Raw genomic sequence first — 26,563 nt, 5'->3', positions numbered from 1 at the left:
GGAAATGCATTTCCGACATCAGTGAAGGAAGGAGAAATCCCATGGATGGCTAAGATGTGCTATGTGAGGAGCATGAGCTGGATGGACCAAACAAAATGTTGTCAGGCTGCACATTTGATTGCTGTATGATGTGACTAGTCATACAACAGAAGCTCAACATCTCTACTTAAGGTAAGGTCTCTATTTAAAAGGCTTGTTGAAAGAGGGTCTTCAGTAGGCACCAAAAATATGACAGAGATGGCGCCTGTCTAATATTTAAGGGGAGGGAATTTCAAAGTGTGTATCTATCCACAGTAGACCCATTTAAATGAATAGACCTAAGTTAGTTAATTTCAATGGGTCTACTCTGAATAAAACTAACATTGCTAAACCCAGTGACCCACCTTGCAGGAAGCTAGTGTAGTGGCTGCACCCTACTCGTTGAGCCACCTCTATCCCCACAGCAATTAGCAACCTCTCATCTAGGGATAGAAAGATCTATCAATTTCAGTTCTCTCAGTTTCTCATTTTCCCAAAATTAGATTAACCGCTCCACATTTTTGCAGCAATTTGTGATTTTTTTAAAAAAAAATCCTCATGAAAATTCCCCAGCATTTTAGAGCAAATTTCTCCCCAATAAAGACATTTTTGGGTGCAGTTTTGATTAATGTACACATTTTTGCAAGCAATTTCTCCCAATATAACATTCTTGCATGCTATTTTCACTCCTATATTCATGTGCAAAATGCATTTCCGTAAACATTTTTTGGTTGGCGAACTGCATTGCAAAACTTGAATACCTGTGAATTTTAAAGGATGGCTGTGTTCCTGTTTTCACGTTGTTTCAGAAATCTAGAATGTGCAGATTTGATAGATTCATCTTGAAGTGCAAACCAGTCTGAATTTCTCACCGTTCACTCCTCCTATCATGCCTTTCCAAATATCTGGCAGGGATCTGTAAACAGAGTGGTGGACTAGACGGAACACTGTCCAGGCAATGCTGAAGTTCCTTTCTTAGGAGACAGGCTCAAGCAAGTGGCTTTTGCACCAAAAGAGCAATGGGAAAGCTGCAACATTGCCCTTGATCTGAAGAAAACAGCTGAGAAACAATTAGACATTGGTTCACCTCTATCTCTCGTGTGTAATGGAAACAACTAATGAAGATGATTAACCATTAACCTTGGGTTCAGTTTTCCAAGGCAGTGGATAGCATTTTAAAAAGCAGTTAATTACTCTGCTTCACTCACAGTTGCTTGGAGGCTGGAGCAATTGAGAGCTTCTGAAGCTGCATTCTCACTCTGTTTTCACCAGAGGAAATCACGTTGATCTCAGGAGGAACAACCAGAGAAAGAGGTTTGAAAAATGCTGTCCATCACCAAAATTTGTACCCAAATCAGTCTGGTTTCTTATCTAAGTAATAGGACAAAATAAGTATTGAACCTTAGTAAAATACTATGTGATTCCCCCTTAGTCTGAGAAATCAAGGATGCTTTCTTGCCTTGTGATTAATATCCTTTGCATATATTTTTTAAAAGGTTATGCTTTTCAGTTAATTACATAGAAATTCCCCAACCTGGTGTCCTTCAGAAGTTGTTGGACTACAACTCCCGTCAACTCCAGTTGGCATGACCAATGATCATGTTAGGAGTCACAGTGCAACAACATCTGTAGTACACTAAGGCCGCATTCACACCGTACATTTATTCCACTGTTACTCCACTTGAAACAGTCATGGCTTTCCTCAAAGAATCCTGGAAAGGTGAGTTTGTGAAGGGTTGTTAAGAGACTCCTATTCCTCTCATAGAGCTATTCCCAGAGTTCTTTGGGAAGAGGGACGGACTGTTAAGCCACTCTGGGACTTGTAGCTTTGTCAGGAAAATAGGAGTCTGGTGTGAATGCAGCCTAATTTGAGAGGTGGTTGTATGAACGAACTGAGCATGTTTAGCCTGGAGAAGACTAATAATAATAACAATAATAATAATAATATTTTATTTATTGGTTGTAGATATCACGACACAGTGAGACACGGTGAGACCAGAGTTCAATTTCGGAGCCCCCCTCGTAATTCTCGTCTCCGCTTTTATTTTTACCTCCGCTTGGAGGCGTGGATTATTTTCTCTCCATAAACAGCCTATGACCTTTAACTATTGTATAACATCACGTACATACATAGTACAACAGCATTATCTACGTGGCAATATGCAGGCAGTTATTTAACCACTACAGATGTCAGTATCGTTTACAGCCATAAAGTTAACCACATCCTGTTTTTCCACTGGTCAGATCGCAATGTCTTGAGAGATAGTGTACTGAGAACAGCAGCGTGGTTTGCCAACGTATGCTGTTCATTCAGTCCACCCCACATCTCCCCCTTTTTTATTTTTTAGCAAAAAGTAATTACTACGTAATGGTCGCGGAGCAACAGGTGTACACGTCTGGAAAAGGTATTGTAAAAAACAGCATAAGCCTATACTTAAAATGAGTAAAAGAATAGCATATCTAAGAATCTGACTTAGCCATCCAGTGGGCAGCCAACTCCAAAGCCACTGCCACCAAGTTGTAGGGGCGTCCTGCAAAATGTTATTAGCTAGATCCTTCAAGTTTTTTACCTGTGTTCTGATTTCAAAACTGTTGTCAGTTAAATTAAAACAGCACATATTCTTTATAGTTTCGCACCCCAACTGATGTTGTAATAGCAGGTAATCTATAGCTGCACGATTATCCAAGATAGCTTGTCTTAATATACCCTGCTCTTCATTTAACAAAGCAATGGCTCGAGAGGTGGCATTTATCATCTTAACATAATTACAGGCTAATTTATGTAATTGATTGCTGTTACTTACTGCCAATGCAGGAAGTCCAACAAGGGAGATGGCTAGTGATACACTTTCTGCTTTATTAAGCAATTCCACCTTGTCATTACAATCAGCCGGCATGGCAACAGCTTCTCTTTTCCTACGTTGGGCTAGCAACTCCCTTTTATGAAGGAAAATGGGAACCAGTCGACTCAGGCAACAGATGGTATCAGAAATATTAGCGGGAACATAATTAAAAGTGGTTTCTCCACATGTCCAAAACCATCCACCTGGTAAAGGAATGTGTCCGTACATACTGGATATGTTAATGTGCTGTGTACAATTCCATGTGGGTCTCCCAACCTTTAGACATCCCTTCTGCACCTTATGTCGACTACAATTAACCATCCGAGCACACGTATTATTAATGGAATTTGCAACATGTGATGTAAATAATTGAAAAGCATTAGCAGGCAGCTGGAAGGTTGGAGTTCCCCAATTCGAAACAGTATGATATTTAATCTCTGAAGTATTCATGAACCGCCCAAGTCCTGTAATGTTCCCAATATCCCCAGGTGCTTTGCATACGGGTATTAAACATGTTCCCAACATACCCATTTCCTGTACATGTTCAGTCATGCAAAAGTCACTCACATTTGTCATTCTTGCTAACTGAACCCAGATATTGTGTTGAAACCGCATCCCCAACTCCTGCCCCAACCTGTCAGCCCCGGCGCTTCCTAAAATCCAACAAATGCAAAGTACAAAAATAGAATTTGTATTTAAAGACGCAATTAAAGCAAGAATGGTATTCTCAGTTGTCTTGTCCACCCCGGCTTGTTCCATTGCTTTTTCTGCTTGTGTTGCTAAGTTCTTTATTTGGCCCCAAGTCACGGGAGGTTGCGGAACATTCCGACCACGCTTCCTGGAAGACATCCCAGTATCCTGAAGTTGCAGAGAAAAATTAGGGATGGGATTCTTAAGATTATCGTGCCAGGACATCGTCTTTCCAGGGCCGGATACACCTAGCAGGTACCCACACAGGACCGTCAGGCGTAGACACAGCCGCGTAACCTCGACCCCACGTTATAAGCGGAACTGGGCCTTTCCACTCTGGATTTGGTAGTTGCCGAAACTGCACCCGCGGGGCAGGTAGAGACTCCGACTGCTGAAAATGCCGCTGCGCTCGAGTAGAAAAGGAAAAATGAGTATTGGGAGATTGAGACAAATTTAAATGATTAATGGTAAACAACACTTGTGCCAGCCACTCCTCTTTGGTGGCCAATCCCAGTGGTACTCCTCCTTTTTGTTTTTGTTTAAGCAAATGCTCTTTAAGGGTACGATTGGTACGTTCGACGACAGCTTGACCTGTAGAATTATAAGGAATACCAAACAAATGTGTAATGGACCACTTAGTGCAAAACTGTGCAAATTGCTGTGAAACATATGCAGGACCATTATCAGTTTTTATCGTCTGAGGTTGGCCCATGATGGCAATAGAACGAATGACATGATTAATAACATTCTTAGTTTTTTCCCCTTTCTGAGGAGTTACCCATATGTATCCGGAATATGTATCTACTGTAACATGCAAATACTTCCATGGGGAGAAAGTAGGAAAATGTGTAACATCCATTTGCCACAACTGGTTAACTATGAGACCTCGTGGGTTCACTCCTGGTTCTGGGGATAGAGTTAACTGTGTGCATTGGGGACATTGTTGAATAATGGCAGAGGCTTCCTGGGCAGTAAGATGGAATTGCTTCTGGAGTGCTTTAGCATTTTGATGATGAAGGGCATGACTTTCTGCTATATGATCAGCTTCCAGTTGCTCCTTTACCAGTTGGTGCAGAGCTTCTAATTTTTCTTTGGGTAAGGGCCATTGTTCTACCCAAATGGGTATGTCTGTCTTCCATTGTAAAGGAAGAGCTGCCTTTTGTTGGCTAATCATTAATAACAATGGTGGTCTGGAATTGCTCCAGTAAATCCCTTCCCCACAGATTTACTGAAATGTCCAAAATACAAGGGCGAATGTGGGCTATACGATCACCATCAAGAGCAACAACTTGTATCCAATCCTTACTCCGTTTTGAATCCTGAGCTCCGCCCACTCCCCACACAGAAGGGGCCACTTCTACTGGCCAAGAGGATGGCCAGTTATGTTCAGCAATTACTGTGACATCTGCCCCAGAATCTATAATACCTTCAAAAATAACATTGTTTAAACAATACTTACGAACCGGTTTCTCCCTGGTCACTTCTGCCAGTACTGCAGCTACCTGTGGATGGAAAGGATTACCTGAAATACTCACACTCGGCGATTTCGTCCTTGTAGATCCGAATCCACCAGTACGTTTTTGGGAGGAAGTGTTCGATGTGAAAAGACGATATGGCAATAACAATAGTTGCGCAAAAGAATCTCCCTTCTTCAACTGAAGGGGAAGGTGACTCCAATACTGAATATAAATAATTCCCTGATAATCAGAATCAATAACACCAGGTACCACCATTATATTATTCTTGGAAGCAGAGGATCGCGGTAGTACAAGGCCTACGGTGCCTTCTGGTAAAGGGCCAGTGAGTGTGGTAGGCATTAAAAGAACTGCTCCAGGCAAAGGAACATCTTTTGACTCTGCATGTATTAAATCAATTCCAGCGCTTCCTTGAGTAGCAGGGGTGGGTACACTTCCTTGAGATTCGGGGCTGGAAGCCTGCCCCAAGTTCAGTTTCCCTCAATAGGACGGGAAGACACATTGGTATTGGTAGTGGGAGCTGAACGACACTGATTAGCCCAATGATAACCCTTTTTACATTTCGGACAGATTTTCTTTGGCCGGTTTGTAACAGTGCCCCCACCTTTAAATGCTCCTCCGCCAGGAGCCCGACATTCCCTTCTGAAATGACCAGGCTTTTGACAATTAAAACAATTGCCTGTAGGTTTGTTACCCTGTCTTAATGCCCCAGCTAACAATGTCATGGCATGAACATGTGTACCTACCTCTGCACAAGCTTGAATCATGTCTCCCAATTCATATTGCGGTCTATGAATAATGTTTTTCAAAATCTTTTTACAGTCTGTGTTAGAATTCTCGTAAGCTAATTTTAACAATAATTCCCCTTGTGCCTGAGGGTTATCAACCTGCCGTGTCAGAGCCTCTTTCAAACGGTCAACAAACTGAAAATAGGGCTCTGTTGCTTGCTGCCGTACATTCGTAAAAGAACGTAAGGGTTCTTTCCCAGCAGGCACCTTTTTAAATGCTTTCTGTATACACTCAGCAGTTCGATGAAATGCGGCTTCAGGCAATACCCCTTGTTGTGCTATGGTAGCAAAATTACCTGACCCATAAATTTGCTCGGGAATGATATTAGCATCCCCAGCTGCTATAGCAGCATGTCTAAATTCTTGGTCCCAAACTACATATTGCGAAGGAGTCAAAATCATCCTAAAGAGATCCTTCCAATCTTGAGGGATCATGTTATATCCAGTAGCTACTCCTTCCAACATCCCTTGTACATAATTAGCCGTAATCCCATATTCTCTTACTGCCTTATTTATTTCTCTAATAACAGAAAACGGAAGAGCTGTCCAAGTTGCTATGCGATTATTAGCATTATTAGGATCTGGCTGATATGTAACGGGAAAAGCTGAAATTGTACCCTCCCAGTCTCCCATTTCTTCCATAGATAATAATCCTGAGGCTGCAGCCTGAGCTATGGCTGCTTTAACCTTCCCAGTAACCTGTTCTTGTTGAACTGGAGGGCTATATGGAGGAGCATTTACAAATTTCTCAATATCCTTTTCAGGTGTAGGTAAAGAAAGTTGGGGATAAAGAGGAGTTTTCTGGTCAGAATTGGCAAACAGCGATGTCTCTTTTATCCCTAAATGACTAATGGCCTCAGCACACTTTTGCCATAATAAGAGATGGTGAATAGGTGCTCTTGGTTCTTCATGTAATTTTCTCCCTATCTTTATCCAATCTGACTGACGTAGTGATCCTTGCTCTGGATACCATGGACATTGACATTGAATTGTTTTTAACAATGATTCAATGTGAGAACGACTTATAAAAGCTGAGGTATCCTGTTTTAAAATTTTTTGTAGCTCTTGTGCATGAACCTTCTGCTGAGCTGACAATTCCCCCCCCATACTCACGAATGGGAGCTGTACGCTGAGGTGCACCGTTGGCTGATCCTGCCAGTGGGTACGAGGGTGTTTGTTCTGAATCACGTCGAGGTCACCAGATGTAGATATCACGACACAGTGAGACACGGTGAGACCAGAGTTCAATTTCGGAGCCCCCCTCGTAATTCTCGTCTCCGCTTTTATTTTTACCTCCGCTTGGAGGCGTGGATTATTTTCTCTCCATAAACAGCCTATGACCTTTAACTATTGTATAACATCACGTACATACATAGTACAACAGCATTATCTACGTGGCAATATGCAGGCAGTTATTTAACCACTACAGATGTCAGTATCGTTTACAGCCATAAAGTTAACCACATCCTGTTTTTCCACTGGTCAGATCGCAATGTCTTGAGAGATAGTGTACTGAGAACAGCAGCGTGGTTTGCCAACGTATGCTGTTCATTCAGTCCACCCCACAATTGGTCGCCTATCTGTCCAGGTTAGTGGACACTCTAGACGACTTACAATAACAAAAAGCTATACATAATATACATATACAAAAACAAACCACAGTCCTAAACAATTTAAAACCAATTTCCAATTAAAACATCATAAAATTAATCCTCCTCAATCCCACACACACACAAAAAAAGCAGCACACAAGAAACAAACAAAAAGCAAACAAACACCCAGGCCACCCCAGCCAGCCGGCTTATGTATCCCTCCAAAGAGGGACAGGTGGTAGCAATCAGTCCCAGCTGGCTGGGTACCTGGGGCCTGGTCCTGCAGGATGCAGGTCTGCCAGGCAGAAGTCCCACAGGGAAGGGTGGTGGAGGTGGTGATCCCACAGCAGCAGCAGCCTCTCCTTCCCTGGGCAGCGATGTTCTCTTCCTGCAGGCCCTGGGTCTCCCAGGCCACCCCAGCCAGCCGGCTTATGTATCCCTCCAAAGAGGGACAGGTGGTAGCAATCAGTCCCAGCTGGCTGGGTACCTGGGGCCTGGTCCTGCAGGATGCAGGTCTGCCAGGCAGAAGTCCCACAGGGAAGGGTGGTGGAGGTGGTGATCCCACAGCAGCAGCAGCCTCTCCTTCCCTGGGCAGCGATGTTCTCTTCCTGCAGGCCCTGGGTCTCCCAGGCCACCCCAGCCAGCCGGCTTATGTATCCCTCCAAAGAGGGACAGGTGGTAGCAATCAGTCCCAGCTGGCTGGGTACCTGGGGCCTGGTCCTGCAGGATGCAGGTCTGCCAGGCAGAAGTCCCACAGGGAAGGGTGGTGGAGGTGGTGATCCCACAGCAGCAGCAGCCTCTCCTTCCCTGGGCAGCGATGTTCTCTTCCTGCAGGCCCTGGGTCTCCCAGGCCACCCCAGCCAGCCGGCTTATGTATCCCTCCAAAGAGGGACAGGTGGTAGCAATCAGTCCCAGCTGGCTGGGTACCTGGGGCCTGGTCCTGCAGGATGCAGGTCTGCCAGGCAGAAGTCCCACAGGGAAGGGTGGTGGAGGTGGTGATCCCACAGCAGCAGCAGCCTCTCCTTCCCTAGGCAGCGATGTTCTCTTCCTGCAGGCCCTGGGTCTCCCAGGCCACCCCAGCCAGCCGGCTTATGTATCCCTCCAAAGAGGGACAGGTGGTAGCAATCAGTCCCAGCTGGCTGGGTACCTGGGGCCTGGTCCTGCAGGATGCAGGTCTGCCAGGCAGAAGTCCCACAGGGAAGGGTGGTGGAGGTGGTGATCCCACAGCAGCAGCAGCCTCTCCTTCCCTGGGCAGCGATGTTCTCTTCCTGCAGGCCCTGGGTCTCCCAGGCCACCCCAGCCAGCCGGCTTATGTATCCCTCCAAAGAGGGACAGGTGGTAGCAATCAGTCCCAGCTGGCTGGGTACCTGGGGCCTGGTCCTGCAGGATGCAGGTCTGCCAGGCAGAAGTCCCACAGGGAAGGGTGGTGGAGGTGGTGATCCCACAGCAGCAGCAGCCTCTCCTTCCCTGGGCAGCGATGTTCTCTTCCTGCAGGCCCTGGGTCTCCCAGGCCACCCCAGCCAGCCGGCTTATGTATCCCTCCAAAGAGGGACAGGTGGTAGCAATCAGTCCCAGCTGGCTGGGTACCTGGGGCCTGGTCCTGCAGGATGCAGGTCTGCCAGGCAGAAGTCCCACAGGGAAGGGTGGTGGAGGTGGTGATCCCACAGCAGCAGCAGCCTCTCCTTCCCTGGGCAGCGATGTTCTCTTCCTGCAGGCCCTGGGTCTCCCAGGCCACCCCAGCCAGCCGGCTTATGTATCCCTCCAAAGAGGGACAGGTGGTAGCAATCAGTCCCAGCTGGCTGGGTACCTGGGGCCTGGTCCTGCAGGATGCAGGTCTGCCAGGCAGAAGTCCCACAGGGAAGGGTGGTGGAGGTGGTGATCCCACAGCAGCAGCAGCCTCTCCTTCCCTGGGCAGCGATGTTCTCTTCCTGCAGGCCCTGGGTCTCCCAGGCCACCCCAGCCAGCCGGCTTATGTATCCCTCCAAAGAGGGACAGGTGGTAGCAATCAGTCCCAGCTGGCTGGGTACCTGGGGCCTGGTCCTGCAGGATGCAGGTCTGCCAGGCAGAAGTCCCACAGGGAAGGGTGGTGGAGGTGGTGATCCCACAGCAGCAGCAGCCTCTCCTTCCCTGGGCAGCGATGTTCTCTTCCTGCAGGCCCTGGGTCTCCCAGGCCACCCCAGCCAGCCGGCTTATGTATCCCTCCAAAGAGGGACAGGTGGTAGCAATCAGTCCCAGCTGGCTGGGTACCTGGGGCCTGGTCCTGCAGGATGCAGGTCTGCCAGGCAGAAGTCCCACAGGGAAGGGTGGTGGAGGTGGTGATCCCACAGCAGCAGCAGCCTCTCCTTCCCTGGGCAGCGATGTTCTCTTCCTGCAGGCCCTGGGTCTCCCAGGCCACCCCAGCCAGCCGGCTTATGTATCCCTCCAAAGAGGGACAGGTGGTAGCAATCAGTCCCAGCTGGCTGGGTACCTGGGGCCTGGTCCTGCAGGATGCAGGTCTGCCAGGCAGAAGTCCCACAGGGAAGGGTGGTGGAGGTGGTGATCCCACAGCAGCAGCAGCCTCTCCTTCCCTGGGCAGCGATGTTCTCTTCCTGCAGGCCCTGGGTCTCCCAGGCCACCCCAGCCAGCCGGCTTATGTATCCCTCCAAAGAGGGACAGGTGGTAGCAATCAGTCCCAGCTGGCTGGGTACCTGGGGCCTGGTCCTGCAGGATGCAGGTCTGCCAGGCAGAAGTCCCACAGGGAAGGGTGGTGGAGGTGGTGATCCCACAGCAGCAGCAGCCTCTCCTTCCCTGGGCAGCGATGTTCTCTTCCTGCAGGCCCTGGGTCTCCCAGGCCACCCCAGCCAGCCGGCTTATGTATCCCTCCAAAGAGGGACAGGTGGTAGCAATCAGTCCCAGCTGGCTGGGTACCTGGGGCCTGGTCCTGCAGGATGCAGGTCTGCCAGGCAGAAGTCCCACAGGGAAGGGTGGTGGAGGTGGTGATCCCACAGCAGCAGCAGCCTCTCCTTCCCTGGGCAGCGATGTTCTCTTCCTGCAGGCCCTGGGTCTCCCAGGCCACCCCAGCCAGCCGGCTTATGTATCCCTCCAAAGAGGGACAGGTGGTAGCAATCAGTCCCAGCTGGCTGGGTACCTGGGGCCTGGTCCTGCAGGATGCAGGTCTGCCAGGCAGAAGTCCCACAGGGAAGGGTGGTGGAGGTGGTGATCCCACAGCAGCAGCAGCCTCTCCTTCCCTGGGCAGCGATGTTCTCTTCCTGCAGGCCCTGGGTCTCCCAGGCCACCCCAGCCAGCCGGCTTATGTATCCCTCCAAAGAGGGACAGGTGGTAGCAATCAGTCCCAGCTGGCTGGGTACCTGGGGCCTGGTCCTGCAGGATGCAGGTCTGCCAGGCAGAAGTCCCACAGGGAAGGGTGGTGGAGGTGGTGATCCCACAGCAGCAGCAGCAGCAGCAGCCTCTCCTTCCCTGGGCAGCGATGTTCTCTTCCTGCAGGCCCTGGGTCTCCCAGGCCACCCCAGCCAGCCGGCTTATGTATCCCTCCAAAGAGGGACAGGTGGTAGCAATCAGTCCCAGCTGGCTGGGTACCTGGGGCCTGGTCCTGCAGGATGCAGGTCTGCCAGGCAGAAGTCCCACAGGGAAGGGTGGTGGAGGTGGTGATCCCACAGCAGCAGCAGCCTCTCCTTCCCTGGGCAGCGATGTTCTCTTCCTGCAGGCCCTGGGTCTCCCAGGCCACCCTAGCCAGCCGGCTTATGTATCCCTCCAAAGAGGGACAGGTGGTAGCAATCAGTCCCAGCTGGCTGGGTACCTGGGGCCTGGTCCTGCAGGATGCAGGTCTGCCAGGCAGAAGTCCCACAGGGAAGGGTGGTGGAGGTGGTGATCCCACAGCAGCAGCAGCCTCTCCTTCCCTGGGCAGCGATGTTCTCTTCCTGCAGGCCCTGGGTCTCCCAGGCCACCCCAGCCAGCCGGCTTATGTATCCCTCCAAAGAGGGACAGGTGGTAGCAATCAGTCCCAGCTGGCTGGGTACCTGGGGCCTGGTCCTGCAGGATGCAGGTCTGCCAGGCAGAAGTCCCACAGGGAAGGGTGGTGGAGGTGGTGATCCCACAGCAGCAGCAGCCTCTCCTTCCCTGGGCAGCGATGTTCTCTTCCTGCAGGCCCTGGGTCTCCCAGGCCACCCCAGCCAGCCGGCTTATGTATCCCTCCAAAGAGGGACAGGTGGTAGCAATCAGTCCCAGCTGGCTGGGTACCTGGGGCCTGGTCCTGCAGGATGCAGGTCTGCCAGGCAGAAGTCCCACAGGGAAGGGTGGTGGAGGTGGTGATCCCACAGCAGCAGCAGCAGCAGCAGCAGCCTCTCCTTCCCTGGGCAGCGATGTTCTCTTCCTGCAGGCCCTGGGTCTCCCAGGCCACCCCAGCCAGCCGGCTTATGTATCCCTCCAAAGAGGGACAGGTGGTAGCAATCAGTCCCAGCTGGCTGGGTACCTGGGGCCTGGTCCTGCAGGATGCAGGTCTGCCAGGCAGAAGTCCCACAGGGAAGGGTGGTGGAGGTGGTGATCCCACAGCAGCAGCAGCCTCTCCTTCCCTGGGCAGCGATGTTCTCTTCCTGCAGGCCCTGGGTCTCCCAGGCCACCCCAGCCAGCCGGCTTATGTATCCCTCCAAAGAGGGACAGGTGGTAGCAATCAGTCCCAGCTGGCTGGGTACCTGGGGCCTGGTCCTGCAGGATGCAGGTCTGCCAGGCAGAAGTCCCACAGGGAAGGGTGGTGGAGGTGGTGATCCCACAGCAGCAGCAGCAGCAGACTCTCCTTCCCTGGGCGGCGATGTTCTCTTCCTGCAGGCCCTGAGGGGAGATATGATAGCACTCTTCAAGTACATGAAAAGTTGTCACACAGAGGAGGGCCAGGATCTCTTCTCGATCGTCCCAGAGTGCAGGACACGGAATAATGGGCTCAAGTGACAGGAAGCCAGATTTCGACTGAACATCAGGAAGAACGTCCTAACTTTAGAGTTAGTTATGGCAATGGAACCAATTACCTAGAGAGGTGGTGGGCTCTCTAACACTAGAGGCATTCAAGAGGCAGCTGGATAGCTACATGTCGGATATGCTTTCATTCGGATTCCTGCGCTGAGCAGGAGGTTGGACTCAATGGCCTTATAGGCCCCTTCCAACTCTACTATTCTATGATTCTATGATTCTATGAGGGTATATCCCCCAAAGACATGCATACTTAGGGGAAGTACTCAAGCTTGGAGACGGAGCACTTACTTTGCATGCAGATGGTTCCAGATGCAATTCCCAGCTTCCCCAGGTAAGTCTGAGAAAAAGACTCATGTGGCCTGACTGAAACCCTGGAGAACCCCTTCCAGGTGGTGTAGAATGTGGATGCTAGCTGATTAGGGTGTAGGAGGCACTACCCCAACAACCTCAGTCTGCCCTCGGTCAGATCCCCCCCACACCTGCCTGTCTCCTTACTTATACCCAGTCTAGGGGGGTGGTACTGGCTGACAGCTTCCTCCTCCTTCATGTTGGTGTTCATAGAATCAAAGAGTTGGAAGGGGCCTATGAGGCCATCAAGTCCAACCCCCTGGTGAATGCAGGAATCAACTTAAAGCATACCTGACAGGTGGCTGTCCAGCTACCTCTTGAAACCCTCCAGTGCTGGAGAGCCCACCACCTCCCTCAGTCATTGGTTCCATTGTCGTACCGCTCCAGCAATTAGGAAGTTTTTCCTGATGTTCAGCTGAAATCTGGCTTCCTGTAAATTGAGCCCATTATTCCATGTCCTGCACTCTGGGATGATAGAGAAGAGATGCTGGCCCTCCTCTGTGTGGCAACCTTTCAAGGACTTGAAGAGTGCTGTCATATCTCCCCTCAGTCGTCCCTTCTCCAGGCTAAATATGTCCATTTCTTTCAGTCTCTCCTCACAGGGCTTTGTTTCCAGGTCCCTGATCATCCTCAAAGATGGAGACAAAATTAGAATTCATTGGCTCTGCCTCTCGTTGCTTCTGGCTCCACCTGCTGGTGGCCTCCCTGCCTTCTGCTCCAATGGGCACCAGCTGGCAGCCGCCCTTGCTGATCGCTGACAGGCTTTTGCTTTCTTCCGTCAGTGTCCATCACCCTTAGCTGTTCCCCCTGGGAATTTCACAGAATGCCATTCCATCTATTGCTTAGTGAGGCTAGCCCATTAGGGTGAATAGGGCACTGCCCCACCAACCTTGTTCAATACCCCCCACCTATCTCCTTATCTACACCCAGTCCAGGGGTTAGCGCTGCTTGTAGCTTCCTCTTCCTTAGTCTCACTGTTGCCCTTGTAGAACTCAGCAGGGAAGAGGAGGTTGGGTACAAAACTAGAATGAGTTGGCTCTGCCTGTCATTGGCTCTGGCTCCACCTCCCCTTGGGCATCCCTGCTTTCTGCCCTACCAGTCCCAGTGGGCATCAGCCACCACTGGGTGTGGACTGAAGTGGAGGATCCTGTGTGGCCCCCCAGATGTTGCACTCCCTACCTTGGTTAAAACAACTTGTGGGCAGATGCAGCAGCTGTGTAAGAAGAACTGAACAAGAATGTAATAAAAACAACTTCAAAGTAAAAAAAAAGACACAAGCTGGGGGTGAGGGGAATAGTCACTTAGAAAGCTTTTTGAAAAAGGGAGGAGGTCTTCAACAGGCACTGAAAAGACAACAGAAGCGGAACCTGCATGGTGTCAGGGGGAGGAGAGGCAGTTGCCATAATCCCCAGATTTCAGATTTCATTTTTAATACGAAGAGCAAGTTTCGAGTATTTGCAGAACCTGAGATATGAGACAAAACGTACAAACACTTTTCATTTTTTATGAGAAATTAGCTGACTTCCCCCTGTCAATGTTTACTTTGCACTCCCTAAAAAAAAAAAGAATCCCCCCTCAAATCCTGTTTATGCTCATGAATGCCTGTCAGATATGTAACTGGAGGAGAGAGTTCCAAAGGCTGAATGCCACCACACACAAGGCCTGTCTCCTACATCATGCAGAACAGACCTTCTGATGAGATATTATTTGCAGGAAGTCCTCTCCAGCAGAGATCAGTTGGGTAGGTAAGGGGCAAGATGATATTTTAGGTATTTAGGGAAATAGCTAAACCTCAGAAAGTACAAACCAGTTTGTAATGAATCCCAGACAAAGGCATGACCGTACCGAAAAAAGTTACTGTCCCTACAGGCAGGATTAACAAAAGGCTCAGAAACATAGAAAAATAATGGAGTTGTCAGGGGAAAGAATACATTTTGCTCTCCCTGTAGATTGTGTTGGTGCCAGTCAACCATTGTCACAGTGGAATACCAAGCTAATGTTTTCCTCAGGTGGTTGGAAATATGAAAGCTATTGGCGCAAGCGAGATAATATATTTGGAGGCCAATCATGCTCAGTGTGCGGGAGATGAGAGCTTCCAAGTCTTATGCACTTGAGAAACGCAGTGATAACAAGGGAAAGCCAGAACCTGGGGAAAAGTGAAAAAGTCTTGGATAGAGGAGCATGCCAACAGAAAAGAGGTGCAGCTTCTGGACCATCTTTAAGGTCAGCCCATGTAGAGTGCATTACAATTGCTAGGACACCCTGAGAGAAGACTTGTGAGACAGAGTAATGGTGGAAAGATCACATTTGTTTAAATATAAAGAACATAAGATCTGCCGAACAATAACCAAATTATGTAAGTACAGGCAAGTGAGTTTAAATTAATCTATCCGAGGGAAGCCTCCCTCCACTCCTCTGGGCATGTAAAGAGCTGCTTTCTGTGGCTTCCCAGCCAAGGTTTGGGAGAAACGTCTCCCTCCCTGCCAAGTGAGCCTTGAACATGTGAACCCAACACGTGCATCCTGGCCCCGCTGACACTAAGGTGCACATACCAAGCTGAAGGCTGTGGAAGGTGACTCAAGAGTGCCCTAACCCAATGGCGTCTCAGGGTGCCTGTCAATTCAGTTCTTAAATTCCCTTACCGGCCTGCACTGAAAGCTAAACAGACCAAAGGTAATGTACTTACGTGGAAGTACTTACATCAAGAGTAAATCAAAGAACCCTACAGTGTGGAGTAGGCAAAAAAAGAGAGACCCAAAGGCCAGTCAGAGGCTCCCCCCAAAATTCAGACCGGAAAGGGTGACTAGTAAAAAACAACAACACTGTAGAGGGAGGGTGGGTCCTGCAAAAAAGAAGAAGGAAATGGAGGGGTCAGAGCAGGCTTAAATAGCCCTCCCCCCCCCGAATACTGCTTACCATGAAAACCCTATTCATAGGGTTGCCATAAGTCGGAATTGACTTGAAGGCAGTCCATTTCCATTTCCATTTTTCCCCCTGTGAGAGATCAACTCAACTCTTCTTTGCTCCCACTAAACTTGCTTCCACTAAAAAAATGGGAGCAGCAAGTTGGTGGGAGGTCACCAGAGCATGGACAATTGAAGCCAGGCTATCCTGCTCAGGAAGTCATAGCTGGTGAACCAGCCTAAGTAGGGCATAAGCACTTCTAACCACAGAAGCCCCGTGAGACTCCAATGACAGGCTGGAATCCAGAGCACTCCCGGACCTTGAACCTGTTTCTTCAGGGGTAGTGCAACTTCTCCCAGAACAGGTTGTCCTTCTAATTCCTGGACATGGGAATAGCCCACCCCCCACATCTTCATCTTGTGAGGATTCAGCCACAGTTTATTGGTCCCCGTCCAGCCCATCGCTGCTTCCAGGCATTGGTCCAGCACCTGCACAGCCTCTCCTGAATTCAGATGGAATGGAGAGACAGAGCTGCGTGTCATCAACGTACAGATGACACCATGGTCCAAATCTCCAAGTCTATATAAATGCCATTGACAGACAGACAGACAGATAGACCATTTTACCTTACAGTCTCATTAAAAACTATAGACCCCAAAAAGCCATCAAAATTGTATCCTTTACTGGAGACCTAAAAATTCTGTTTGATGGAAGGTCAATCTCACTGCTTTCTCCCCCCAAATGTGAATCAACCTTCCACACCTCTGCAGCAAATTACCCATATCATTTCCCCTTAGGTTTCTCATGCAAATTCCTTTGCCCAGGAGGGGGGGAAAGTGTCACTTCCTTCCTCCCCCGCCAACAGTAGCTGATAATGAGTTTGCCAGCGTAAAGGTATCTCGAGAAGGATGTGGCACACTTGTCTCCAGAGGATCCCTCACACAGCTTTCAACACACTATACATGTGTGCATCTGCCGTTTTTGGATGCATTTGTCAAGTTCTGCAAAATCATGGTTATTTTATCATTGATGCCTGGATGATGTCACAAGGGCCCGATGTGCGCTATATATTTAAAGTAGTCTCAATGAGTTTCGAAGAGTTATGGCTTCCCCCAAGGCTCCTGGGAATTGTAGTTTGCTAAGGGTCCTGAGAGCTGTTGGGAGCCCCTGCTCCATTCACAGAGCTACAATTCTCTGAGCTCCCTGGGAAGAGGGATTGATTGTTAAACCACTCTAGAAATTGTAGCCATGAGAGAGCAATAGGGCTGTCAAAACTCCTTAACAAACTACAGTTCTGAGGTTTCGTTGGGGGAAGCCATGGCTATTTAATGTGGCATGAGATTGGTTTAAATGTATAGTGGAGATGAATCCAAGGAAAAGAATGGGGGAGGGGAAAGTAGGCTAATTGTTAGAAGATATTACTGCAAGGCAGGGTGGTGTCATGACCCCTGAATCTAACAATGATCCAGACACAGAGTTGGAATCTGCAGGGGCATCAGAGGGGAAGCCAGATCAGATTGAGGACTCAGAACTCACTGCTAAAGATAGGGAGACCTTAGCACCTGAGGCTGTTGGACAAGAGCCCCCAGGGGAACCTCCCAAACCATCAGGGCCTATAAGGCCAGAGCCCAGACTCTCCCAGGCACCTTTCCCTGAGCCTGCAGGACAGGATGCCTCCCACCGTGCTTCACCAGTCTGGTGGCACAAGTGCACAGAGTTGGAGGCCATGAAGTGGAGGAGGCGTGCCCATCTTCAGGCCAGAGGGTTGGCCCTTTCAGGCTCTGAAGTTCTCTAAAAGGGGGTGGAGCCTGGAGGAGGTATTCTGGACTCTGGAGACAGAGGCTTACAAAGCCTCCGTCTGCTCTAAACCCTTGTTGGACCATGTTGGTCACTTGGAGCTGGCTGTGGTCCTGCAAAGTTCAACCAGCCTTCCCTTGCTACTTTCTCTGTGGGATCCAGCATTGGTCTAGAGCACAACAGTACGTTCTAGAACAGGGGTGGGGAACCTTTTTCATGCCAGTGGTGGGTGGGCAGAGCAATTAGTGTTTCTGCACACACTCACACCTACGACTCTGTCCTATATTCAGGCAATCAAGAGGCATTATTAGAGCTCATGGGCACATTCCAGCCAGGATATACACACATACATAAAAAGGTTGCAAATCAGGGCCCATGAGAGGTGTGTCTGGTGAGGGGGTGTGGCCTTGAAAGAGTACCAAGGGCCAGACTGAGAAATTTGGAGGGGCACATCCCCCCCCAGCCTGAGATTTCCCACTCCTGCTCTTGGAAATCATTCAGGCTTAGGATCCTTTCTAGCTAATGTTCTGAACTAGATACCCGTACAGTCAAGTTTTCCTATGCAGACCTTCTTTGTTCTGTTTAATGAAGTGGCTCTAGTTTAACCCATTCTGTTGTCTCACTCCCACACAATCCCAACACATGATTGGGGTGGGGTGGGGAGTGTTTTCAGTGTCTCTCCAAGATTGCAGTTTTCAGCTTAAAAACATTTTTATGAAAAGTGTAACGGCTGGAATCATGCTCCTTTTTTCTATAGGCATTGATTGAGACTGAGTAACATTGACAACACACTGGATTCTGAAAATTAGGCAAAATCCCCATTTGCTTCTTGAGTGGATCCAGTTTTTTAGCTTCTCGAAAGAGTAAATATTGACCCAAAAATAATCACTCACAAAAATCCAGCTCACCCTTTTCTTATTTTATTTTATTCTATTGTATTTTTGCTTACTGCCTTCTGACTGGGTGCCTGGAGGAATCCAACTTCAGAGGAACCACACAAGCAGCAGGACACTGTGTAATATATCAATAAGTGCAAGCTAAATGCTGCAAAGATATGGCTGACAGTGGGTACTGAAGGTATTGAAACACAGGATTTAGAAAGAAAGACAAAAATGAAAGTGACTGCCGAGTGGGGAAGAGCTCTGCTTTACACACCTCACCACTGACAGATTGCTTCCACCAATAAGAGAACTAGCAAGTCTTAAGGAAATGCAAAGTAATTACTCTCCCAGATTAAAAGACCAGGAGATATGGGGAAAAAAACCCACAACTCATCATGGGGAGGCTTTGCTGGTGCAAATCAAAACCTGTTCAGAAGATGGCACAGTGTTGGAAAGAAAGACAATTACAGCAGACAGCGCAATTCAATCCAAAGCTAAAGCACATCAGGGCTGGGGAACCTCAGGCCCTCTTGGTCTCCCTCTGTCTGAACCTCAGGGTGTTTCCCAGGCCACACCCCTTTCATAGCCATGCTCCCTGTCTGTCCACAGCCCACACCCCTCGCCGGCTTAGCTTCATACCCTTCTTGAGTGTTTTTGCCTGGCTGGAATTCATCCTTGAACTCTGACAATGTCTCTTGCTTGCCTGGATGGAGGACAGAGAGGGCAGAGCTTGGAAAATTTAATTTTTTGAACTACAACTCCCATCAGCCCCAGCCAGCATGGCCACTGGATTGGGCTGATGGGAGTTGTAGTTCAAAAAAGTCACTTTACCAAGCTCTGAAGGGTGTATGTGAGAGTGTCTACAGGAACTAACCTAGCATTGCATCCAAGAGGCAGTGTGGTATAGTGGTTACAGTGCTGGACTAGGACCTGGTAGACCAGGATTCAAATTACCCACTCAGCCATGAAGCTTGCTGGGTGACCTTGGGCCAATTACAATCTCTCAGCTTAACCTACCTCACAGAGTTGTTGTCAGGATAAAACGGAGAGGGAGGAGAACCATGGATGCCACCTTGAGCTTGTTGTGGGGCTATCCCTTGTTAAGTCCTGGTTTTTCTGTAAAAACTGTGTTAAGAACATAAGAAGAGCCTGCTGGATCAGGCCAGTGGCCCATCTAGTCCAGCATCCTGTTCTCACAGTGGCCAACCAGGTGCCTGGGGGAAGCCCGCAAGCAGGACCCGAGTGCAAGAACACTCTCCCCTCCTGAGGCTTCCTGCAACTGGTTTTCAGAAGCATGCTGCCTCTGACTAGGGTGGCACAGCACAGCCATCACGGCTAGTAGCCATTGATAGCCCTGTCCTCCATGAATTTGTCTAATCTTCTTTTAAAGCCGTCCAGGCTGGTGGCCATTACTGCGTCTTGTGGGAGCAAATGCCATAGTTTAACTATGCGCTGAGTAAAGAAGTCCTTCCTTTTGTCTGTCCTGAATCTTCCAACATTCAGCTTCTTTGAATGTCCACGAGTTCTAGTATTATGAGAGAGGGAGAAGAACTTTTCTCTATCCACTTTCTCAATGCCATGCATAATTTTATACACTTCTATCATGTCTCCTCTGACCCACCTTTTCTCTAAACTAAAAAGCCCCAAATGCTGCAACCTTTCCTCGTAAGGGAGTCGCTCCATCCCCTTGATCATTCTGGTTGCCCTCTTCTGAACCTTTTCCAACTCTATAATATCCTTTTTGAGATGAGGCGACCATCCTGTGCCCCCGCTCTCACAATGCCTACTTCTAGGCCTACCCCTTTTAAAATTTCATCATTTATTTGGTTTTTATCCCAGGGGGGAGGTTTATTCCGAACCGGACCTTTCTCAGCTCCTGTCGGGTTTCCCCCCTCAGTCAGTTTAAAAGCTGCTCTGCTACCTTTTTAATTTTAAGTGCCAGCAGTCTGGTTCCATTCTGGTTCAAGTGGAGCCCGTCCCTTTTGTACAGGCCCGGCTTGTCCCAAAATGTTCCCCAGTGCCTAACAAATCTAAACCCTTCCACCTGACACCATCGTCTCATCCACGCATTGAGACTGCAAAGCTGGTCCTGTCTGGCTGGTCCTGCGCGTGGAACCGGTAGTATTTCAGAGAAAGCCACCTTGGAGGTCCTGGCTTTCAGCATCCTACCTAGCAACCTAAATTTTGCTTCCAGGACCTCACGGCTGCATTTCCCCATGTCGTTGGTGCCAACGTGCACCACGACCACTGACTCCTCCCCAGCACTGTCTACCAAACTATCTAAATGACGGGCGATATCCGCAACCTTCGCACCAGGCAGGCAAAACACCTTGCGGTCTACACGCCCATCACACACCCCACTGTCTATGTTCCTAATGATCGAATCACCCACTACAAGGATCCCTCCACCCCCTGGAGATATATCCTCGGCACAAGAGGATAGCTGCTCATCCCCCAAGGAATGGGTCCCTTCTAAGGGATCATTTCCCTCTTCCTCAGCTGGATGCTCTCCTTCCCCGAGACCATCGTTCTCCATGATAGCAGGAGAGCTATCATCGCTGGAGTGGGACACAGCTATAACGTCCCTTGAGGCCTCCTCCACACACCTCTCTGCCTCTCTCAGCTTTTCCAGGTCTGCCACCTTGGCCTCAAGGAAATGAAGTCGTTCCTGGAGAGCCAGGAGCTCATTGCACCGAGAGCACACCCACGACTGCTGTCCAATAGGCAGATAGTCGTACATGCTGCAGGCTGTGCAAAACACTGGAAAGCCCCCACACGCCTGCTGGCTTCTTACCTGCATAGTTTTGTTTGAGGTTTATTACGTCAATAGGTTGGAGACTGTGATTTACTTGAGGTCAGGGAACAGAAGGGCAGAGTGGGGGCCCTGGCCTCCTCGCCCTGCTGCCGAACTCGCTCTGCTGCTTAACTTGCCTTGACGCTTCGTCAGCTGGGGCCTTGACGCTTCGTCAGCTGGGGCTCCCTCTAGCTCGTGGAGCAGGCTCCCCTGTAAATGTGTGTCATAGCTGAAGAGATCAACTGCTGAGAAGAGAACACTAAGTTTCCTTCTATTTTTTCTCCTCCCCTTTTCGCCAACCTATCGGGTTTTTGTTTATACAGCTGTCTAGGACGGCTGCTAGAAAGTCTGGGAAGACAGACAAGAGGAAAGATAAATATTTGTCTGGTGCTTTTAATGGAGCAACAGTATGCAAAAGCACTGAGCCTCTGAGAGTGCACAGCCTGTAGTATAGTCATCCTCTAGAGCAGCCTTTCCCAACCAGTGTGCCTCCAGATGTTGTTGGACCACAACTCCCATCAGCCTCAGCCAGCATTGCCAATGGTCAGGAAAGATGGGAATTGTGGTCCAACAACATCTGGAGGCACACTGGTTGGGAAAGGCTGCTCTAGAGCAACCAGCCTTGTCAAGCTTCGGGGAAGCCCCATCTTGGGTGCAGCCTTGAGCTTTGCCTATAAAAGAGATGGAACTGAGCTATATTGTAAGTAAACATTCCTTGTATTCCTTGTATTCCTGGATACCTAAAAGAGATAAAAGGCTATTATAAGTAAATATGTGACTGCACTGTTATCTGCCTTACACCTTAGCAATGTTTAATAAACTTATGCACTATATGCCTATTTAAACATTATGCCCTGGCTGTGGCCAACCTTATATCAGTCTATGTATTATGCATTGGTTAGGGCCACGTGTATTCTATGTCTGTATGCACATTTTATGCACTGGCTGTGGCCAGTTATTTGTATGTCTAGTCTGAACCAGACCTTAAAATAGGAATTAAAAAATGTATTTTCTGCTGTCGAATCCTACTTTTATTTCCTGATACAGCCGCAAGGGGAACTTGGGTAGGATTTATTTTCTAGGGTTACCTACGCCAGTCATCCACTGTCGATAACAGGACGCAGTTAGGTGAGGACAATGTTTGATATATAAGACTCTGGGTAGACATAAGCCTAGGAAGAATACGTAGAACCATCATCCCTGTGCACCCACTAGATGGTCCAGGTGGTAACAAGCTCCTTGGAGGAAAGGTAGGATATAAATGCCATCATAAATAATAAAACAATGTCCTATTCAGAGTAGATCTGTTGCAATTAATAAACCGAAGTTAGTCATGTCCATTAACTTCATTGGGTCTACTCTGAGTAGGAGCAGCACTGGATACCACCCTTAATTGTACAAAGGCAACATTTCATATGAATTGCTTTGCCTATGGCTTTGCCCACACTCGAATGCGGCCCCCAGAAGATTGCCCAGATGGGAATGTGGCCCTCAGCATGAAAAATGTTCCCCACCCCTGGCTGACATAAGGCAACTCAAAATTAACAGATCCAAAGCTAGATAGAAGCATCAGAAGGAGCCGTTGCCAGATAAAAAAAAAAGAATCCAGAGTTTTAACAGAAGGCCAATGGAGATGTCATATTACTCCACAATGGCATAAGAAATAACCCATTTCACAATCAGTTGTCTCCAACAAGTAAAGGAAGCTAATTGAGTCTCATTTCGCATCCCCATCCCCACTCAGACAGTACTGGAGTCCCACCTGATTCAATTCCCTGTTTGTACTGAAGGCGCTTCATCTAAATTCAACAGCATTTTAGATAAAACACACCCTGGGAAATTGGCAGTGGCAGGGGGAGAAAGTGAGCATGAATGGAGATTGTGTGAAAAGTAAAAGACAATATGACATGGCATCAACACTACATATTGAAACAAATATCCAAGCGTTTCCAAACCAAAGAATCCTAGTGATTGGGGGAGGGTAGCTATCTTTTAAAGAATTATTTGCACTCTTGCACAACTACAATTCCCAGGATGATTTGGAAGAGGGCAAGAGGGTTAAGCTTTTTTTTAAAATCTTGCATCAGCCCTTGGGAAAACTGCATTTCCCATACACACACTCCCAACATACTACCTCCACTTTCAGAGGCAGCATGTCCCTGAATACCAGTAGCTGGAAATCACCACAAATGGGGAGAGTGCTGTTTGGCTTAGGTCCTACTTTCAGGCTGAGGCATCTTGGTTGGCCGCTGTGGGCACAGGATGCTGGATTACATGAGCCATTGGCCTCATCTAACAGGGCTTTCCCTATGTTCTCATGCTCTTATGCTCAGGTACTTCTTCACACAGTGATGAAATTTATGAAATTTGCTCCCACAAAGGGCAGTAAAAGGCACCAATTTGGATGGGTTGAAAAGAGGATTAGGTGACCCTGGGCCAGTCACTGCCTCTCAGCCTCAGAGGAAGGCAATGGTAAACCACTCTGGATACCGCTTACCATGAAAACCCTATTCATAGGGTCGCCATAAGTCGGAATCGACTTGAAGACAGTCCATTTCCATTTCCAGATATATTAATGACTATCAGTGGCTACTAGCCACAATGGCTATGCTCTGCCTCCATGGTCGTAGGCAGTATGCTTCTGAATACCAGTTGCTGGAAACTGCAGGAAGGGAGAGTGCTGTTGCATTGAGATCCTGCTTGCAGGCTTCCCATGAACATCTGGTTGGCCAGTGTGAGAACAGGATGCTGGACTAGATGGGCCTTTGGCCTGATCCAACAGGCTCTTCTTATGCTATTTCTCAGTCCAACGTGATGATGGAGAAGGAGGAAGAGGAAAGTCCTCACATTGTTCCACTATTTATCCCACTGCCACCATTGCTTGACGGGAAAGGAAGCTGTTTTATGGGGTTGACAGCTAATGGAGACCAGATTTTGGGGATCATGAAAGGCACCAGAGATAGGTGAGTAATTTCTCTGAGCCCTTTGTTTAGTTTTTGGGAGGGTGAGGGGGAACAATCAGAGATCTTTTGCAAAAAAGAAAAAAAGAAGAAGGAAGTTCTCAGATAATTTCAAATTTATATACCCAGCAAGTCACTGCATTCTGCAGGAGACTTTCTCCTTCAGGTTCCAAAGATCTCAGAAGCCTACTCCACAATTAACTCAGAGCAGAGCTTTCAGCTTGGCTGCCCCTGTTCTGTGAGAAAGCATCCCTTTTAAGATACAGCAGGCACCCATTATCTGCACTTTCCGAAACAATTTGGAATGCTGTGTACAGTTCTGTACCCTCACCTCAGAAAGGATTTTGCAGAGCTGGGAAAGGTTCAGAAAAGGGCAACCAAAATGATCAAGGGGATGGAGCGACTCCCCTATGTGGAAAGGTTGCAGCATTTGGGGCTTTTTATGTTAGAGAAAAGGTGAGTAAAAGGTGGCATGATAGAAGTGTATAAAATTATGTATGGCAGGGAAAATGTGGATAGAGAAACGTTTTTCTCCCTCTCACATAACACCAGCACTCGTGCACATCCAATGAAGCTGAACGCTGGAAGACTCAGGACAGAGAGAAAAAATACTTCTTCACACAGTGCATAATTAAACTATGGAATTCGCTCCCACAAGAGGCAGTGATGTCCACCAACTTGGATTGTTTTAAAAGAGGGTTAGACAAATTCATGGAGGAAAAGGCCAGCAATGGCTACTAGTCATGATGGCGTTCTTTGTCTCCACTGACAGAGGCAGTATGGCCTCCGAATGCCAATTTCTGGAAACCGCAGGAGGGGAGAGTGTTCTTGCACTCAGGTCCTGCTTGCAGGCTTCCCTTGGGCATCTGGCTGGCCACTGTGAGAACAGGATGCTGGACTAGATGGGCCTTTTGGCCTGATCCAAAAGGACTCTTCTTATGTTCTTAACTGAAGACGTTTTTGTTCCAACAAGCCCCAAGTGAATGAATGTCACGGGTGTCTATCTGGCAAAAAAAGAGGAAAGACTGCCTTCAAGTTGATTCCGACTTATGGCGACCCTATGAATAGGGCTTTCATGGTAAGCGGTATTCAGAGGGGGTTTCCCATTGCCATCCTCTGAGGCTGAGAGGCAGTGACTGGCCCAGGGTCACCCAGGGAGCTTCATGGCTGTGTGGGGATTCAAACCCTGGTCTCCCAGGTCCTAGTCCAGCACCTTAAAATGTATCTGTTGTTACTGTCTGTGTCATTTTTAACTTTTAACTTTTTAAAACTTTTTAAAAAGCTTTTTGTTTGCCTTTTGTCTTTTGCCTTGAGACCCATGTGGAAGGTGCTAAATAAATAATTTATACTGAGGGGAGCTTCAGGCAATGCAGCCATCTCTAACAGGGATTGGGGGGCGGTTAGAGTCACCTAAGTATTGGCTTCCCTAGATGCAAACCATGAGAGCCAGTGTGGGGTAGTGGTTAAGGTGTTGGACTGCAACCTGGGAGACCAGGGTTCGAATCCCCACACAGCCATGAAACTTACTGGGTGACCTTGGGCCAGTCACTGCCTCTCAGCCTCATGAAAACCCTATTCGTAGGGTTGCCATAAGTCGGAATCGACTTGAAGGCAGTACATTTACATTAGATGCAAACCATATTTAAGGGGGTTGCTGAGAGAGGGCAGCTATTTTTTTTCCAGGCAAGGTTGCCTCTCTTAGCAGAGAATAAACTGACCTTCGCCACTGCAGATGACAAAAGGGAAATTGGAAAGGCAGAAGAAAATGAGCATGTTTAAAATAAATGAAAATATCTGCTGCTGTCACAAGGAAGGGAAAAGAGATGCAATATCGTATCTAAATCCTCCTGGGGAAAAAGGATTGTCTTTTCATGGGTTTTTTTTTAATCGCATTTTATTCCACTCCTCACCCCCACACCTTTTATTTTCAATATATTGCTTTCCCTGTGGCTTTATTATCCACTTCCCAGAAGAAACTCTGCAATGAGGAAGTAAACAGTGCAAACCTCTGCAATAAGCAGCGGGTGAAAACGGGAAAGAGGCAGAAAAGAGACGGACACAGCCTAATGATGGAAGGGCCGTAGATCAGCGGTAGAGGATCAGCCTGGCATGCAGAAGGTCCTGGGTTCATTCCCTGGCATCTCCAGGAAGGGCTGGGAGAGACCCCTGCCTGAAACTCTGCTAGTCAGTGCAGACAATATGGAGTTAGGCTCTGACTTGGTATAAGGCAGCTTCCTATGTTCCTAATAAGTGGGGGGATACAGCCCAAATGTCTGTGATGGTCAGTTTGGTATTTATACCTCTTGACGGTAAGAGTGGTTGGATGGTGACACCAGTTACCTGGAGGGAGGAATCTCACTTCTTGGAGGTCTTCAAGCAGAGGCTGTTGCCGGTTGGGTTCCCGCCCATCGCCTATTGGGGATGCTGTACATCTGCATCAATGGTGGCTGGATCCATTGAGACCGGTAGGGCGGAGGGCAGGGAGCCCAACAGTAGATGGAACCAGAGCCA

At 48.5% G+C, this 26,563-nt stretch overlaps 1 long non-coding RNA gene across 1 annotated transcript; it reads right to left on the bottom strand.

Moving 5' to 3' along the window:
- Positions 1-2,993: 2,993 nt before the first annotated feature.
- Positions 2,994-8,428, bottom strand: LOC133371987 (uncharacterized). The gene is made up of 3 exons (XR_009759437.1): positions 6,928-8,428; positions 5,011-5,053; positions 2,994-3,954 (listed from the first exon to the last, which is right to left on the bottom strand). It is a non-coding gene; the product is annotated as an uncharacterized LOC133371987 (long non-coding RNA).
- Positions 8,429-26,563: the final 18,135 nt, after the last annotated feature.

The sequence above is a fragment of the Rhineura floridana genome, chromosome 17, assembly GCF_030035675.1.
Source record: "Rhineura floridana isolate rRhiFlo1 chromosome 17, rRhiFlo1.hap2, whole genome shotgun sequence".
Lineage (NCBI taxonomy): Eukaryota > Metazoa > Chordata > Lepidosauria > Squamata > Rhineuridae > Rhineura > Rhineura floridana.
The sequence above is the reverse complement of the archived record's forward strand: the minus strand, read 5'-3'. Positions and strand labels throughout refer to the sequence as shown.